Source organism: Chiloscyllium punctatum, unplaced genomic scaffold (assembly GCF_047496795.1).
Source record: "Chiloscyllium punctatum isolate Juve2018m unplaced genomic scaffold, sChiPun1.3 scaffold_368, whole genome shotgun sequence".
In the NCBI taxonomy this organism is placed as follows: Eukaryota; Metazoa; Chordata; class Chondrichthyes; order Orectolobiformes; family Hemiscylliidae; genus Chiloscyllium; species Chiloscyllium punctatum.
This window is the reverse complement of record NW_027310102.1, coordinates 78,155-96,340: the sequence shown is the minus strand read 5'-3', so window position 1 is coordinate 96,340 and position 18,186 is coordinate 78,155. Positions and strand designations below refer to the sequence as shown.

At 46.2% G+C, this 18,186-nt stretch overlaps 1 protein-coding gene across 1 annotated transcript in view; it reads left to right on the top strand.

Annotated features, from left to right (window-relative positions):
- Positions 1-18,186, top strand: part of LOC140472562 (uncharacterized) — a 134,036-nt gene that overhangs the window by 69,986 nt on the left and 45,864 nt on the right. Inside the window, exon 3 of the transcript XR_011957725.1 lies at positions 9,424-9,552. The gene's annotated coding sequence lies outside the window, so the exon portion shown is untranslated. The remainder of the gene's footprint in view (positions 1-9,423; positions 9,553-18,186) is intronic.

Here is an 18,186-nt window from a genome sequence, read left to right as displayed (position 1 = left end):
CTCCTGTCTGAGAAACCTACCTCTGCAAACTGCTCCAACTCTTCAACTCTCCATAAGCTCCTGCAGCTCTTACATCCCTCCCTATCTACCAAATCTCTTCCAGTCCCTAAACACCAACAGTCTGTGGAGACCCGACCCCCATCCCTATCAGTGTAAGCCTCACAGATCTCTGCAGAAATCCTGATCTGTCGAACTCACTCCATGCCTGTGCCTCTCCCAATCCAGTCCCTACAAAACCCACGATCTATTTAACACCCTCCTGTCACTATCACCCCCATGTCAATGTAAGCTCCTCCTGTGTCTCCACCATCTACCCATCTCCATAACCTTGTCCAGCTCTTACACCACTATCTGTTTAAACGTCATCCTCCCCTACAACTTCCTCCTGATTGTGCTATGCTCCCTTATCTGTGAAACTGTTTCTGACCAAAATTGTTATCCCAGTCTCTGAAAAGAAATCCAGATTCCACAGCCTCCATAACCCCCAGACCCTAAGCCTTCCTATGTCTATAAACGTCTTCAGTCACGACTCCCCTGCATATCTCTGTTTGTTCTTCCAGTCAATACAAACATCTTTATCTCTGTAATCTGCTCAGCTCCCTAAAACAGTCCCTGTCTGTGATCTAGCCCTGTCCTACAAACATCCTTATCCCTGTAAACTTCTCCATCCCTCCCAACATTCCCATCTCCATGAACCCCTGTCAGCCCTACAGCTCTCCACATTTCTGTAACCTCCTGTGGGTCTATGGTCCTCCCTCCCTGTGAAACCACCTCCAGTCCCCACATCCCTCCCAATCTGGGTCCTCTGCTCCAGATCAGGCCATTGCTGTCTCTGTAAACACCTCCCCTCCTGACCACTCTTCCCATTTGTGTAACCTCGTTCAGACCCCATACTCTCCTGCTTCCTGAATCCTCTTCCTGCATTGCAACCAAAACCACATGTTTCTGTAATATCCACCAGTGCTTACACCCTCCCCAACTCAGTAACCACTTGCAGCTCTAACAAAACACCTAAACTGTGAAACCTCTAATTTCCCTACAATCCTCCCTCCCTCCCTCCTTAAATGCCTTCACCAACATGAAACCTCACAATTACTGAAGCCTCCTAATGTCTGCAAAATCCTCCTGTCCTGATATTCCTCTCTATCTCTGTAACCCCCACCACCCTCCAGTGCCCTTCTGGGGAACATGGCAGAGGAGAGAAGATTTATAAAGTCCAAGCCATGTTACGGAGGTAGAATTCTGGGAATTACAGATTTGGTCGAATGTCTGTGGTGTGCAGATTATTGGCGAGGATTCTAAAGACAGGATTTATGACTACTTGGAAAACCATAGTTAATTTAGTGACAGTCAGTATGGGTTTGTGAGGGGTCAGGTCATGCCTCACAACCCGTACTGAATTCTTTGAGGATATGACAGAATACGTTGATGGCTCATTCAGAAAAGAAGGATGATTGGGATACAGGGAAATCTGTCTGTCTGGATACAGGATTGGATGGCCCAGTGAAGACAGAGGGTGGCAGCAGATGGACAGTATTGAGCCTGGAGCTCAGTGACCAGTGGGGTTCTGTAACAATCGGCTCTGGGACTCTGCTCTTTGTGATTTTTATAAATGACTTGGATGTGGATGTTGGAGAGTGGGTTAGTAAGTTTGCCAATAACGTGAAGGTTGGTGGAGTGGTGGGGAATGTGGAGAGCTGTTGGAGGTTGCGATGGGACATTGACAGGTCAGAGAGCTGGGCTGGAAGTGGCAGATGGAGTTCAATCTGGAAAAGTGTGAAGTGATTCATTCTGGAAGGTCAAACCTGAATATAGAATACAGGGTGAAAGGCAGAATACTTGGCATTGTGGAGGAACAGAGAGATCATGGGGTCGGTGTCCATAGATCCCTCAAAATCGCCACGCACGTTGGTCGGGTTGTTAAAAAGGCATATGTTGTGTTGGCTCCCCTTAGAAGCGGATTGACTGTAAGAGCCGAGACGTTTTACTGCATCTTTATAGCGTCCTGGTGAGACCACACTTGGAATATTGTGTTCAGTTCTGGTCCCCTGTTTACAGGAAGGCTGTGCAAGTTTTAGAGAGTGTACACAGGAGATTTACCAAGATGCTGCCTGCAATGGAGGGCATTTCTTGTGGAGATAGGTTGAGGGAGCTAAGGCTTTTTTCATTGGAGAAGGGGGCGGGGTGACTTTGTGGAGGTGAAAAAGATGATGAGAGGCACAGAGTGAGTGAATCGTCAGAGACATTTCCTCCTATGGCTTAAATGGCTATTACAAGGGGGTGTAATTTTAAGGTGAATGGAGGATGGATAAGAGGATAGAGAATAGTAGGTGGTTGGATGGACTGCCAATGGTGGGAGTAAAATTAGACACATCTGGGACATTTAATAGACTCTTGGACAGACACATGGATAATAGTAAAATAAAGGGTATGTAGTTATTTTGAGTTTACAGTTGGAGAAAAGGTTGGCATGAAATCATGGCCGAAGGGTCTTGGGCTGAACTGTTCTGCGTTCTGTGTTCTGTCTGGTAAACTGGGTAATAAGCTCAGATCAGTGTAAAAAAGGATATGGCATTCAGGAGGAGCTAGTGAACTGGATACAAAATTTGCTTGATGGTAGGAGACAGAGGGTGGTGGGAGACATGTTGTTTTTCTGACTGGAGACATGTGACCAGCGGTGAAGTGGGTCCCCTGTTGTTTGTCATTTGGGTAAATGGTTTGGATGGGAATATTGGTTTCCTGGTAAGTAATTGTTTTGGGTGACACTGAAATTGGTGGGAAAGTGGACAATGATGAAGGTTATCTGTGATACAACAGGATGAACAGTACTGCTGGGATAGTGGGCTGAAGAATAGCAGATGGAGTTTAATTAGATAAAGGTGAGGTGTTCCATTTTGGTGAAACAAACCAGGGTGGGACTTGTACAGTTAATGTTTGGGCCCTGGGTAGTATTGTCAGTCAGTGACCCAGGGATGCAGGTACACAGTTCTTTGAATGTGGTGTCACAGGTCGACAGGCTGGTGAAGCAGGTGTTTGGGATGGTTACCTTCATTGGGGAGAGCATTAAGAGTAAGAGTTGGGATGTCATGTTGTGGCTGTAAAAGACATTGGTCAGGCCACCATAAAAACATTGTTGATCAGTGGGAAGAACTCATCTAGTTCACTAACCTCCTTTAGGGAAGGACATCAAATATTCTAACCTGGTCTGGCCGACATGTGACTCCAGACCCACAGCAATATGGCTGACTCTGATCTACCCTCTGGGTAATTAGCAGAGGGGTCAAATACCGTTGTTCCAGGCAGTGACACCCACATCCCATGACTGAATAAATAAAAATACATATGTCCCTCTCTACCTCTGCAAACCCCTCCAGCTGCAGCAAACTGTACTGGCTTTGTAACACTGTTCAGGTCCTGACCCCTCTCTGTAACACTCTCACCACCTCCAGCACCTTCACCTCTCCCTGTTCCTATTGTGTCAATGAACCCTGACCGTGGCTCCCCTTCCCACAGCCCCCCTCCTGCGAGCAGACCCATTGCAATTCATTAACATTTAACTCCGAAAACACTCTCTCACTTCAGGATTTTAAGTACTTTTTGGTGATCTTCTCAGCCTCATAATCTAGTTTGATCCTTTTTGTCCTGAGTGAGGGATTAGTGGGAATTTCTTGCTGAGGTTTTTACTGTTTCAATGGAATGTCCTTTTATTGAGTATTTTGCATTGTCCCTGTAAATGTTTTCCACTGTCCATTTACAGACACATATTTCAGTCTGTTTAGCCTGTTTACCTTGGTCAGTTCTCCTCTCAAACTCATGTCATTGGCTATTTTTGTTTCTAGCTGTAGCTTGTCCTTTCTGTAATTCACTTTAAAACTTTATATTTCTTTAAACTGCACTTTATCACAATTTCCCGAAGGATCTCTGCAGGTGACATTACTCATTCACGAAGTTTCATTACACGGTCGCTCTGCGATCGTTATGTCCCGAGCCAATTGCACAATGTGTTTTTCAAAGAAACACTGAAAAGAAATTCTCCTGAACTCCTTCCAATATCAATGTTGACCGTGTGATTGTCCCAGATTATACAAATATTGAAGTTTTCCAAAATTATCACAATGCCTTTGTTAAAAAATTCCAATGAGTTCCTGTGTAATGCAGTGATGAGCAATGAAATGCTGTTCGGTGGCTAAAACTGTTCTGCTGCTTGTGTCCTTGGCAAGTAGTAGCCAGAATTTACATTCAGACTGACTCTACTTCATGACCTGAGGCCAAATACTTTCTCTGTAATGCCTTTGTTATCCATTATTGTTAGCGTTGCCCATTTTGCCTGAGTTTGCACAAGATTACGAACCACTGAATATTTTTGTTCACCCTGTATCCATGTCTCCCTGGTGTCTAAATCTCTTTTATCTCTGTGTCACAAATCCATCGACCTTATTGCAGCAACGTTGTCTGTTCAAAAAAAAAACATAATATACTCTCTTCCCCAATTTTCTGTCACAAATCTATTTTCTGATGTACAATTTTAGTTAAACTCTGTCCCATCCTGTTCCTTTCTGCTTGTGTTCAGCCACATTCCCATGCTGTTCCATTGCTTCACCTTTTCCCTTTGGATTTGGAAAGCTCCTTTCACCTGCATCCTCTCTGTCAGTTTAATGCCCTGTCCATAAACCTACCGACATGATTGGCCAGGACACTCCTCCCAGCACAGTTCCAGGGGGACCATCCTCATAGATTTTTTTTTTAAAATCAGGTATGGGATGTGTGAGTCTCTGGCTGACCAGCCTTTCTTGCCCAGTCCCAGAAGCCCTTGAGCTGAGTAACTTGCTCGGCCATTTCAGAGGGTAATTGAGAGGCAAACCCTTTGCTGTGGGGATGTCGTGCAGACCACGTGAGGATGGGCAGATGTCCTTCTCTAAAGGACAAGGGTTTGGATTTGTTGTACTTCAGTAATGGTTTCATATATATTTGTGGACTGTTAATTATTATTTTTAAAATTATTGATTTCAAATGTCTCCTTTTCAGATGGTGGGATTCAATCCTGCCTCCCCTGAACATTAGCTGAGGTTTTGGATACATTCTCTCGCAATAATACCACGAGGCCATTACTTCACCTGCTCACTGGGAGCTCATCCCTGAGCACTGATACCAGGGCATCATGAAGCTAAATCCATTCTTACAACACAATTGTGTGATCCTGACATCTTCCAGCAATCTGGGACTATTACTTAATATCGCTCCATTTTCCAGATCTCTGTGGGACTCAGTGCCATTCTCCCTGTGTAACCCTCACTGCATCTGTTTAATTTCCCATTCTGTCTATTTCTCTGTCTCCTGTCAGTACTCAGGAAAGTCCTTACTCAATAGCCTTCCCAGCTGCTGGGTGGATCGTCCATCACCTCATTGAATGCAGTTGGTCTGCCAGAGAGAGACAAAGGGAAAGGAGATCTGGAGCCTTCAATAAATCCTGTAGTGAAGTAAGGTCACCCACAGTGCACAGAGCAAAGAACAATGAGAGGGATCCAACCATCTGTGAACACAACATGACATAGATACAGTGCTGGAGGGGAGCACAGTATACACACACACACACACACACACACACACACACACACACACACACACACACACACACACCCCAGGCTCAATCACCATCCCAATGTAAGTTCTGTTATATTAAAACTCACTACTCTGCAACGGTGTATCTATGGCATGTCTTGTGGTCCAGTGTCTTCAATAATTTTTAATTCCTATAACAGAACCTATCGCTGTAACCTCTCCCCTTTCCGATAGTCCCTCCACATATTTGAAATGTGCTGCATTCCAGACTACCATCCCTATCCCTGTAACTTGGTTCAGTGTCTCCAACATGCCTTATCTCGGTAGTCTCCTCCTCCAATAAGGTAAAAACAAGGACTGCAGATGCTGGAAACCAGAGTCTAGATTAGAGTGGTGCTGGAAAAGCACGGCAGGTCAGGCAGCATCCGAGGAGCATGAAAATCGAACAGCAAAAGCCCTTCATCAGGAACAGAGGCCGGGAGCCTGCAGAGTGGGGAGATAAATGAGAGAGGGGTGGGGATGGGGAGAAAGTAGCATCGAGTCCAATAGGTGAATGGGGGTGGGGATGGGGGTGATAGGTCAGAGAGGAGGGTGGGGGCAGGTAGCAAAGAGTACATTGGGTGAATGGGGGTGGGGATGGGGGTGATAGGTCAGAGAGGAGGGTGGGATGGATCGGTGGGAAGGGAGAGAGGCCATTAGGACAGGTCATGAGGGCGGGGCTGAGCTGGAAGGCTGGAGGTGGGGTGAGATGGGGGAAGGGGAAATGAGGAAACTGGTGAAGTCCACATTGATGCCCTGGGGTTGAAGTGTTCCGAGGCGGAAGGTGAGGCGTTCTTCCTCCAGGCGTCTGGTGGTGAGGAAGTGGATGTGGAGGAAGCCCAGGACCTGCATGTCCTCGGCAGAGTGGGAGGGGGAGTTGAAATGTTGGGTCACAGGGCGGTGCGGTTGGTTGGTGTGAGTGTACTAGAGATGTTCCCTAGAGTGCTCTGCTAGGAGGTGTCCAGTCTCCCCAATGTAGACAAGACTGCATTGGAAGCAACGGATACAATAAATGATATTGATGGATGTGCAGGTAAAACTTTGGATGTGGAAGGCTCCTTTGGGGCCTTGGATGGTGGTGAGGGGAGAGGTGAGGGCGCAGGATTTGCAATTCCTGCAGTGGCAGGAGAAGGTGCCAGGAAGGGAGGGTGGGTTTTTCGGGGGCGTGGAACTGACCAGGTAGTCATGGAGGGAATGGTCTTTGCGGAAAGTGGAGAGGGGTGGGGAGGGAAATATATCCCTGGTGGTGGGGTCCGTTTGGAGGTGGCGGAAATGGCAGCGGATAATTTGGTTTATGCGAAGGTTGGTAGGGTGGAAGGTGAGCACCAGGGGCGTTCTGTCCTTGTTACGGTTGGAGGGGTGGGGTCTGAGGGCGGAGGTGCGGGATGTGGATGAGATGCGTTGGAGGGCATATTTAACCACGTGGGAAGGGAAATTGCGGTCTCTAAAGAAGGAGGACACCTGGTGTGTTCTGTGGTGGAACTGATCCTCCTGGGAGCAGATACGGCAAAGGTGGAGGAGTTGGGAATACGGGATGGCATTTTTGCAAGAGGTAGGGTGGGAAGAGGTGTAATCCAGGTAGCTGTGGGAGTCAGTGGGTTTGTAAAAAATGTCAGTGTCAAGTTGGTTGTCATTAATGGGGATGGAGAGGTCCAGGAAGGGAAGGGAGGTGTCAGAGATGGTCCAGGTAAATTTAAGGTCAGGGTGGAATATGTTGGTGAAGTTGATGAATTGCTCAAACTCCTCGCGGGAGCACGAGGTGGCGCCTATGCAGTCATCATTGTAGCGGAGGAAGAGGTGGGGAGTGGTGCCGGTATAATTACGGAAGATGGACTGTTCTCCGTAGCCAACAAAGAGACAGGCATAGCTGGGGCCCATACGGGTGCTAATGGCTACCCCTTTGGTCTGGAGGAAGTGGGAGGATTCAAAGGAAAAATTGTTAAGGGTGAGGACAAGTTCAGCCAACCGAATGAGAGTCTCGGTGGAATGGTACTGTTGTGGACGTCGGGAGATGAAGAAACAGAGGGCTTCGAGGTCCTGGTCATGGTGGATGGAGGTGTAGAGGGATTGGATATTCATGGTGAAGGTGAGGCGTTGGTGGGCCAGGGAAATGGAAGTCTTGGAGGAGTGGAGGGTGTGAGTGGTGTCTCAAACGAATGTGGGTAGTTCCTGGACTAGGGGGGACAGGACAATGTCGAGGTAGGGAGACATGAGTTCGGTGGGGTAGGAGCATGCTGAGACAATGGGGCAGTTGGGGTGGTTAGACTTGTAGAACCGGGCAGTGGGGGATCCCGGACAATGAGGTTGGAAGCTGTGGGTGGGAGATCTCCTCCTGAGGTGATGAGGTTCTGTCTGCTCTGGGAGATGACGGTTTGGTGATGGGAGGTGGGTCATGGGAGAGGGGGTGTTCGGAGGAGGTGTCTTCGAGTTGGCATCATGGCTTCAGCGGTGTAGAGGTCAGTGCACCAGACTCCCACTGCACCCCCTTTTTCTGCTGGTTTGATGGTGAGGTCGGTATTGGAGCAGAGGAAGTGGAGGGCTGTACGTTGTGAGGGTGAGAGGTTGGAGTGGGGGAGGGGGGAGATAGGGTGAGGCGGTTAATGTCTCGGTGGAAGTTGGAAATGAAGAAATCAAAGGCAGGTAATAGGCCAGCGCGGGGTGTCCAGGTGGATGGAGTGTATTGGAGGGTGGCAAAGGGGTCCTCAGAAAATAGGCGGGAGTCTTCATTGTAAAAGTAAGCTCTGAGGCGGAGGTGGTGGAAGAAGTGTTCGATGTCACGGTGTGTATTAAATTCATTGATGTGTGGACGGAGGGGGATAAAGGTGAGGCCTTTGCTGAGGACTGATTATTCGTCCTCAGTGAGGGGGAGGACAGGGGGAATGGTGAAAACTCGGCAGGACTGGGAGCTGGGACCAGGCGTAGGTGTGGAGCTGGGGGAGGCGACGGAGCCTGTAACTGGAGTGGGTGTGGTGTTAGGGGGAATGGGGATGGAGTCATGAGCAGGGGTGCTGTTCCCCTCAGGGTTCTGGGGGCAGGGATGGTGACGGTGGGACCTGGGGGTGGTGTAAGCAGAATGCAGCTGAGTGGCTTTGGTGGGGGCAAACACGGCAGTGGGGGCGGGGGCATGGAAGTCACTGAGTGTGTGACATCAGCGATGATGTGAGGAGTGGAAGTGATGTCACTTGTGGTGTGTGAGGAATTGTGAGGGGCAGAAATGGCATTTACTTTATGTTAACCAATAATTTCCTTTCACAAATCTATTTGACAATGTAGTATTTTAATTAAACTCAGTCCCTTACTGTTTCTTTCTGTTGGTCTTCATCCACATCTCCATGGTGTTCCAATATTTCAACCTTTCTCTTTGGACTTGGGAATTTCCATTCACCTCAGACCTGTCCCCCTCCTCATCTGTGTCCGTTTATAGCACACTGCATAATCCTGGTACCAGAGGAGCCTATCCCAATAAAATAGCTCAGTCCTCCCTGAGTACTGGTAGCAGTGCTCACTGGTCAGAACCACTTCTGATGATACCATTGTGTGATCCTGATACATTCCTGCACTCTGCTGATATCACACTGTCTCTGTCCATGTGGTATTCCTCACTGTGAGGGTCTAATTGCTGCCTCTGTCAGTGTCTCTCACTCTTGCAGCTACTCCAGATCCTGAGCCAACAGCATTCTCCACTCCAGAGGGAAGCAACTGCACAGGCCATGGATGGAGACTGGGAATTTCCATATCTCTGTGGGACTCAGTGCCATTCTCCATGTGTAACCTTCGTTACAGCAGTGTAATTTACCATTCTGTCTATTTCCCTGTCTCCTGTAGGTATTCCTGATGGCCCTGACTCAGCAGAATTCCCAATTCCTGAATCGTCCATCACCACATTGAAGACGGTTTGTCAGCCAGAGAGAGATGGAGAGGGAGATCTGGAGCCTTCAGTAAATCCTGCAGCCGGTAAGATCATTCACAGTAAACAGCACAGGGAGGAGTTCATGGGCTTTAATTCAGACCCTGAGGGCATGAGGTCAGAACAATGCTGGGCAAGGAACATGAGAAAATTCTCAGGCTTCATTGTCACCATCATGTCTGTAAATTCAACTGTTCCACAGAACCCTCCCTATGTCTGTCAGTTTCTCCATTGTCTGTTTCATAAATACCACTTTCCCTATCTCTATGAGCCCCAACAATCCTGCCTATCCCTGTAAGCTCCTCCGACCAGTACAACTCTCCAAGTTTCTGCCTTTGCCTTTAGTGCCGGGTTCTGTCACATCTCTCCTTAACTGAAGAAAAACAACTCTTCAGTTCCTTAAGCCATCCAGGTCAGTGTCGTCCTTTCCAGACCTGAGAAACCTCCCTGTCTTTGTGACTGTTTTGAACTCCTACTACCTTCATGATCTCTGTAACCTTCCCGTCACGACAACAAAAAAGCTCTGTACCTCAGTAACCTCCTCCAGCTGTTAGACTCCTCCTTGTCTCTGGGCACAGTGCAGAGTGACCCTGCTTCTCTCATAAATTAGTTTCTCCATTTCTAATGATGACTATGAACTCTTCCTGTCTCTAAAACGCACTCAGTCTCTGTAAACTCTGCTGGTCCCCATTGATGGAATTTCCTTCGGTAACTACAAATCTTTATACCTTAAATCTCCTCCAGACGTGACCACACAGTTTATTTCTATAACCTCCATGAGTGATAGAGTCATAACGATGTACAATTTGGAAACTCGCCCTTCGGTCCAACCCGTCCATGCCGACCAGATATCCCAACCCAATCTCGTCCCACCTGCCAGCACCTGTCCCATATCCCTCCAAACCCTTCCTATTCATATACCCATCCAAATGCCTCTTAAATGTTGTAATTGTACCAGCCTCCACCACATCCTCTGGCAGCTCATTCCATACACGTACCACCCTCTGTGTAAAGGTTGCCTCTTGGGTCTCTTTTATATACTTTCCCCTCTCACCATAAACCTATGCCCTCTATTTCTGGACTCCCTGACCCCAAGGGAAAAGACTTTGTTTACTTATCCTATCCATACCCCTCATAATTTTGTAAACTTCTGTAAGGTCACCCCTCAGCCTCCGACGCTCCAGTGAAAAGAGCCCCGGCCTGTTCAGCCTCTCCCTGTAGCTCATATCCTCAAACCCTGGCAACATCCTTGTAAATCTTTTCTGAACCATTTCAAGTTTTACAACCTTTCCGATAGGAAGTCTACCAAAATTGCATGCAATATTCCAACAGTGGCCGAATCAATGTCCTGTACAGCCGCAACATGACCTCCCAACTCCTGTACTCAACACTCTGACCAATAAAGGAAAGCATGCCAAATGCCGCCTTCACTATCCTGACTACCTGTGACTCCTCATTCAAGGAACTATGAACCCACACTCCAAGGTCTCTTTGTTCAGCCACACATCCTAGGACCTTACCATTAAGTGTATAAGTCCTTCTAAGATTTGCTTTCCTAAAATGCAGCACCTTGCATATATCTGAACTTAACTCCATCTGCGAGCTCTCAGCCCATTGGCTCAGCTGGTTCAGATCCTGTTGTAATCTGAGGGAACATTCTTCGCTGTCCACTCCACCTCCTCCAATTTTGGTGTCATCTGCAAACTTACTAACTGTACCTCTTCTGCTTACATCCGAATCATTTATGTAAATGACAAAAAGTAGAGGACCCAGCAACGATCCTTGTGGCACTCCACTGGTCACAGGCCTCCAGTCTGAAAAACAACCCTCCACCACCACCCTCTGTCTTTTACCTTTGAGCCAGTTCTGTATCCAAATGGCTAGATCTCCCTGTATTCCATGAGTTCTAACCTTGCTAATCAGTCTCCCATGGGGAGCCTTGTTGATTGCCTTACTGAAGTCCATATAGATCACATCTATCACTCTGCCCTCCTCAATCTTTTTTTTTACTTCTTCAAAAAACTCAATCAAGTTTATGACACATGATTTCCCACACACAAAGCCTTGTTGACTACCCCTAATCAGTCCTTGCCTTTCCAAATACATGTCCATCCTGTCCCTCAGGATTCCCTCCAACAACTTGCCCACCGCCGAGGTCAGGCTCACTGGTCTGTCGTTCCCTGGCTTGTCTTTACCACCCTTCTTAAACAGTGGCACCACTTTTGCCAACCTCCAGTCTTCTGGCACCTCACCTGTGACTATTGATGATACAAATATCTCAGCAAGAGGCCCAGCAATCACTTCTCTAGCTTCCCACAGAGTTCTCGGGTTCACCTGATCAGTTCCTGGGGATTTGTTCACCTTTAACCATTTCAAGACATCCAGCACTTCCTCCTCTGTAATCTGGACGTTTTGCAAGATGTCACCATCTCTTTCTCTACAGTCTATATCTTCCATATGCTTTTCCACAATAAATACTGATGCAAAATATTCATTTAGTATCTCCCCCATTTTCTGTGGCTGCACAAAAAGGCCGCCTTGCTGATCTTTGTGCGGCCCTATTCTCTCCCTAGTTACCCTTTTTTTCTTAATATATTTTTTAAAAACCCTTTGCATTCTCCTTAATTCTATTTGTCAGACCTATCTCATGTCCGCATTTGCCCTCCTGATTTCCCTCTTAAGTATACTCCTACTTCCTTTATACTCTTCTAAGGATTCACTTGATCTATCCTATCTATACCTGACATATGCTTCCTTCTTTTTCTGAACCAAACACTCAATTTCTTTAGTCATCCAGGATTCTCTCCACTTACCAGTCTTCCCTTTCACCCTGACAGGAATATACTTTCTCTGGACTCTTGTTATCTTATTTCTGAAGGCTTCCCATTCTCCAGCCGTCCCTTTACCTTCGAACATCTGCCGCCAATCGGCTTTCAAAAGTTCTTGCTTCATACCATCAAAATTGGCCTTTCTCCAATTTAGAACATCAACTTTTAGATCTGGTCTATCCTTTTCCATCACTATTTTAAAACAAATAGAATTATGGTCGCTGGCCCCAACGTGCTCACCCACTGACACCTCAGTCACCTGCCCTGCCTTATTTGCCAAGAGTAGGTCAAGTTTTGCACCTTTTCTAGTAGGTACATCCATATACTGAATCAGAAAATTATCTTCTACACACTTAAAAAAAATCCTCTCCATCTAAACTTTTAACACTATGCCAGTCCCAGCCGATGTTTGGAAAGTTAAAATCCCCTCCCATACCTACCCTATTATTCTTACAGATAGCTGAGATCTCCTTAGAAGTTTGTTTGGCAATTTCCCTTTGACTGTTGGAGGGTCTGTAATACAATCCTAATAAGGTGATCATCCCTTTTTATTTCTCAGTTCCACCCAAATAACTTCCCTGGATGTATTTCTGGGAATATCCTCCCTCAGCTCAGCTGTAATGCTATCCCTTATCAAAGATACCACTCCCCCTCCTCTCTTGCCTCCCTTTCTATCGTTCCTGTAGCATTTGTATCCTGGAACATTAAGCTGCCAGTCCTGCCCATCCCTGAGCCATGTTTCTGTAATTGCTATGAGATCCCAGTCCCATGTTCCAAACCATGCCCTGAGTTAATCTGCCTTCCCTGTTAGGCCCCTTGCATTGAAATAAATGCAGTTTAATTGATTAATCCTGCCTGTCCTAACTGTTTGGCTCACTTCTGTTCTCAGTTGTCCCCATCTCAGAACAAGTTCCCAAAATCTTCCCTGTGATTGTTACCACGTCCCATCCCTGCATTCCTCAAAATCCCTGGAAAGTCCTCCCATTCCTAAAGCCCGCCCTATATCTGTCAAGCTGTTCCATCTTCCACAACCCTCCCTATCACTGTAAGACAGCCCCCCCCCCCGTCCCAGTTACTACAGCCCGCTGCATCACTAAATGCCAGTAGTCACTGTGCATCTCTATAAACTTACTATCTATGTAACCTCCTTCAGTCCCCACAGCCCTCCCTGTCTCCATAAACTCCTTCAGTCCCCACGACTCTTCCTATCTATGTATCCTGAATCATTCCCCACAAACCTCCCTAACTCCATAACCTCCAAAAGGCCCCACAACCCTCCCTATCTCCATAATCTCATCCTGACCCGATGACCCTCCCGTTCAGGGTAACCTCCTTCAATCCCCATGATCCTCCTGCTCTGTGCAAACTCCTTCGGGCCCAACAGCCCTGCAGATCTCTTTGGCCCCTTTCAGGCCCCACATTACTCCCTATCTCCATAATGTTCTTCAGTCACCACTGCACTCTCTGTGTCCATAATCTCATACGGTCCCCACATCACTCCCTCCTTAATTCCAAAGCCTCTATTACCTGTTGAACCTGTAAGCTACCTTTTCCAGACTGAGAAACAAGAATTCCCATAACCATTTCTGCTGCCAGTCTGAAACCAAACAGTGTCAGCCTGACAGTAGGTCGGGAGCTGAAATATGTTTGAAATGATATGTCAATATACAATAACTGGACCCTTAGAAACACATTTAATAAAAAGACAATGTGTTTTTGAGCCTGTTGGATTGTATTTTTATTGGTGTGAGTATAAATGGCAGAGTAGATAAGGGTGAAGGAGTGGCTGTAGTGAGGATACGGTGTATTTGAATTATCAGAAGCCTTTACACAAGTTTCAATAAGGGCTAAGGAGTAACTTGGTAGAGAATAGGGCACCTTAACTATCAGGAGGTGGGTGAGATATTGGACAAGATAGTGTTGTCAGAAGTTACTGTGGAGAAAGACATGGAAGCTCGGGAACGTGGGGAAATAAATAGTGATGTCTTGGAAAGAATCCTCACCAGAGAAGAGAAAGTGTTGGAGTCTTAAAACAAACAAAGGTCGATCAATCCTCAGTAGCTCATTATGTCTATCCTAGAATATTGTGGGAAGCTAGGGAAGAGGTTGCGGTGTCCCTAACAGAGATATTTATATTATCCACAGACACAATGAGTTACCGGAAGACTGGAAGGTGGCTAATGTTATTCCATCACTTAAGGGTTGCAGGGAAAAGCAAGGAAATTATAGTCCCGTGAGCCCAGTGTTGGGGAAGTTGTTGGAGGAGATTCTGAGAGAAAGGAGCTACATATATTTGGAAAGGCAAGGGCTGATTAGAGATAGTCAGCGCATGGCTTTGTGAGTGGAAAACTGTGTTTCACAAACTGGATTGATTCTTCGAGGAGTTGGCCAAGAGATAGACGAAGGCAGAGCAGTCACCGTTGTCTACATGAGATTTAGTAAAGCATTTGACAAGGTTCCAAGGGATGTAGAACATCTAGTCAAGAGGCAGAAGGAAGCTAACCTAAGGTTGAGGAATCAAGAATCAGAAGCAGGGCTCGAGAGAGTTACATGGGGCAGCACGGTGGCTCAGTGGTTAGCACTGCTGCCTCCCAGCACCAGGGACGTGATTTTGATTCCAGCCCCAGGCAATTGTCTGTGTGGAGTTTGCACTTCTCTCCATGTCTGTGTGAGTTTCCAATAGGTGCTTAGGTTTCCACCCACAGCCCAAAGATGTGCAGGTTTGGTGAATCAGCCATGAGTTTTTCAAGAAAGGGAATCGAGATAATCCTGGGAATCACAGGCCTGTCAGTCTTCTCTCTGTGATGTGCAGATTATTGGAGAGGACTCTGAGAGACAGGATTTGTGATTCCTTGGAAAACCATAGTTTGATTAGAGGAAGTCAGCATGGCTTTGTAAGGGACAGGTCATGACTCACAAATCTTATTGAATCCTTTGAGAATGTGACAAAACACATTTATGGCTCATTGAGAAAGTGCAGAGCATGGGATACAGGGAAACCTGCCTGTCTGGATACAGAATTCCTGGCCCGTAGAAGACAGAGGGTGATGACAGATGGAAATCTTTCAGCCTGGAGCTCAGTGACCAGTGGTTTTCTGCAGAGAGAGGTTACAGGACCTCTGCTTGTTGTGATTTTATGAATGACTTGGATGTGTGAGTGGAAGAGTGGGTTAGTAAGTTTGCCAATGACACGAAGGTTGGTGGAGTAGTGAAGAGTGTGGAGATCTGTTGTAGGTTGCAACGGGACATTGACTGGATGGAGAGCTGGGCTGAGAAGTGGTAGATGGAGTTAAATCAGGAAAAGTGTGAAGTAATTCATTTTGGGAGGTGAGACTTGAATACAGAATACAGGGATAAAGGCAGAATACTGGAAAGTGTGGAGGAACAGATGGATCTTGGATTTCATGACCTGAGACTTTTCAAATTTGCCACCCAAGCTGATAATGTTGGATAGAAGGAATATGTTGTATTCGCTTTCGTTAGCTGCGGAATTGAGTTTTAAAGCGTGAGGTTATGCTACAGCTCTATGCAGCCCTGTTTAGATCCATTTGGAATATTGTGTTCAGATTTCGTCCCTTCATTTCAGGAAGGATATGAAAGCTTTAGAGAGGGTAAAGAGGAGATTTACCAGGATGCTGCCTGTACTGAAGGGCATGTCTTATGAAGAAAGGTTGAGGAAACTAAGGCTTTTCTCATTGGAGTGAAGAAGAGTGCACTGTGACTTGGAAGAGGTGAACAAGATGGTGTGAGGCATAGATAGATTGAGTAGTGAGAGACCTCTTTATTCCATGGCATACATGGTACCAGGGGCATAATTTGAGGGTGATTGGAGGTTGGGTAAGGGGAGAATTCAGATGTAGGTCCTTTACACAGAGAATGATAGGTGGGTGGAACGGGACATTTTAACAGACTCTTGGATAGGCACATGGATGATAACAAAATGAAGGATATGTCGGTTAGTTTGATCTGACAGTCGGGTAAAAGATGTGCATGCCATCGTGGCCGAATGGTCTTGTGCTGTACTGTTCTGTGTTCTACGATCCGTATGGTAAACTGGGTAATATGTTCAGATCAATGTAGAAGGATATGGCATTCAGGAGGAGCTATTCAACTGGATACAAAATTGGGCTGGATGGTAGGAGACAGAGGCTGATGGGAGACATGTTGCCTTTCTGACTGGAGACATGTGACCAGCGGTGGAGTCGGTCTCCTGGTGTTTGTCATTTTGATAAATGGTTTGGATGGGAATATTGGTTTTGTGGTAAGTAAGCTTCTTGGTTGACACTGAAATTGGTGGTAAACTGGACAGTGAAGAAGGTTATCTGTGATACAACAGGATGGACAGTACTGCTGGGATAGTGGGCTGAAGAATAGCAGATGGAGTTTAATTAGATAAAGGTGAGGTGTTCCATTTTAGTGAAACAAACCAGGGTGGGACTTGTACAGTTAATGTTTGGGCCCTGGGTAGTGTTGTCAGTCAGAGACCCAGGAATGCAGGTAGACCGTTCTTTGAAAGTGGTGTCACAGGTAGACAGGCTAGTGAAGCAGGTGTTTGGGATGGTTACCTTCTTTGGGCAGAGCATTGAGAGTAAAAGTTGGGACGTCATGTTGTAGCTGTACAGGACATTGGTGAGGCCACCATAAAAGCATTGTTGACCAGTAGGAAGTACTCATCTGGTTCACTTACGTCCTTGAGAGAAGAACATCTGACATTCTAACCTGGTCTGTCCTGGACGTGACACCAGACCCACAGCAATATGGTAGACTCTGTGCTATACTCTGGGTAATTAGCAGTGATACCCTCATCCCACGAATGAATAAAAAAAAACCTATGTCCCTCCCTACCTCTGTAAACCCCTCCAGCTGCAGCAATCCGTACTGGCTTTGTAACACTGTTCAGACCCTGACCACTCTCTGTAACACTCTCACCACCTCCAGCACCTTCACCTCTCCATGTTCCTTTTGTGACATAAAACCTTGACAATTATTCCCTCTTCCATCTGACCTCCTCCTGTGAGCAGACCCTTTGCAATCCCTTTAAAACTTACTCCTAAAACTTTCTCTCACTTCAGGATTTTAAGTACTTTTTGGTGATCCTCTAAGCCCGATAATCTAATATGATCCTTTTTACTTGAGTGAGGGACCGATGGGGATTTCTTGCTGAGGATTTGGCTGTTTCAATGGAATGTCCTTTTGTTGATGTTTTACACTGCTCCTTCAAATGTTTTCCACTGTTCATTGACAGGCACATATTTCAGTCTGTTTAGCCTGTTTACCTTGGTCAGTTCTCTCAAACTTATGTAATTGGTTATTTTTGTTTCTAGTTGTAGCTTGTCCTTTCTGTGATTCACTTTAAAACTTTATATTATTTTAAACTGCACTTTATCACAATTTCCATGAGGATCTCTCCAGGTGACATGACTCATTCACTCAGTTTCATCACACAATGGTCGCTCTGAGATAGTTATGTCCCTAGCCAGTTGCACAATTTATTCAAAGCAACACTGAAAGTTCTCTGAAGTCCTCTTCCAATATCACTGTTGTCAGTGTGACAGTCCCAGATATTGTGAATATTGAAGTTTCCGAAAATTATCACAATGTGTTTGTTTAAAAATTCCAATCAGTTCCTGTGTAATGCAGTGATGAGCAATGAAATGCTGTTCGGTGGCTAAAACTGTTCTGCTGCTTGTGTCCTTAGCAAGTAGTAGCCAGAATTTACATTCAGACTGAATCTACTTCATGACCTGAGGTCAAATGATTTCACTGTAATGTCTTTCTTACCCATTATTGTTAGCCTCAGTTTGCCTCAGTTTCTGCAAGGTTGTGATCCATTGAATGTTTATGTCCACCTTT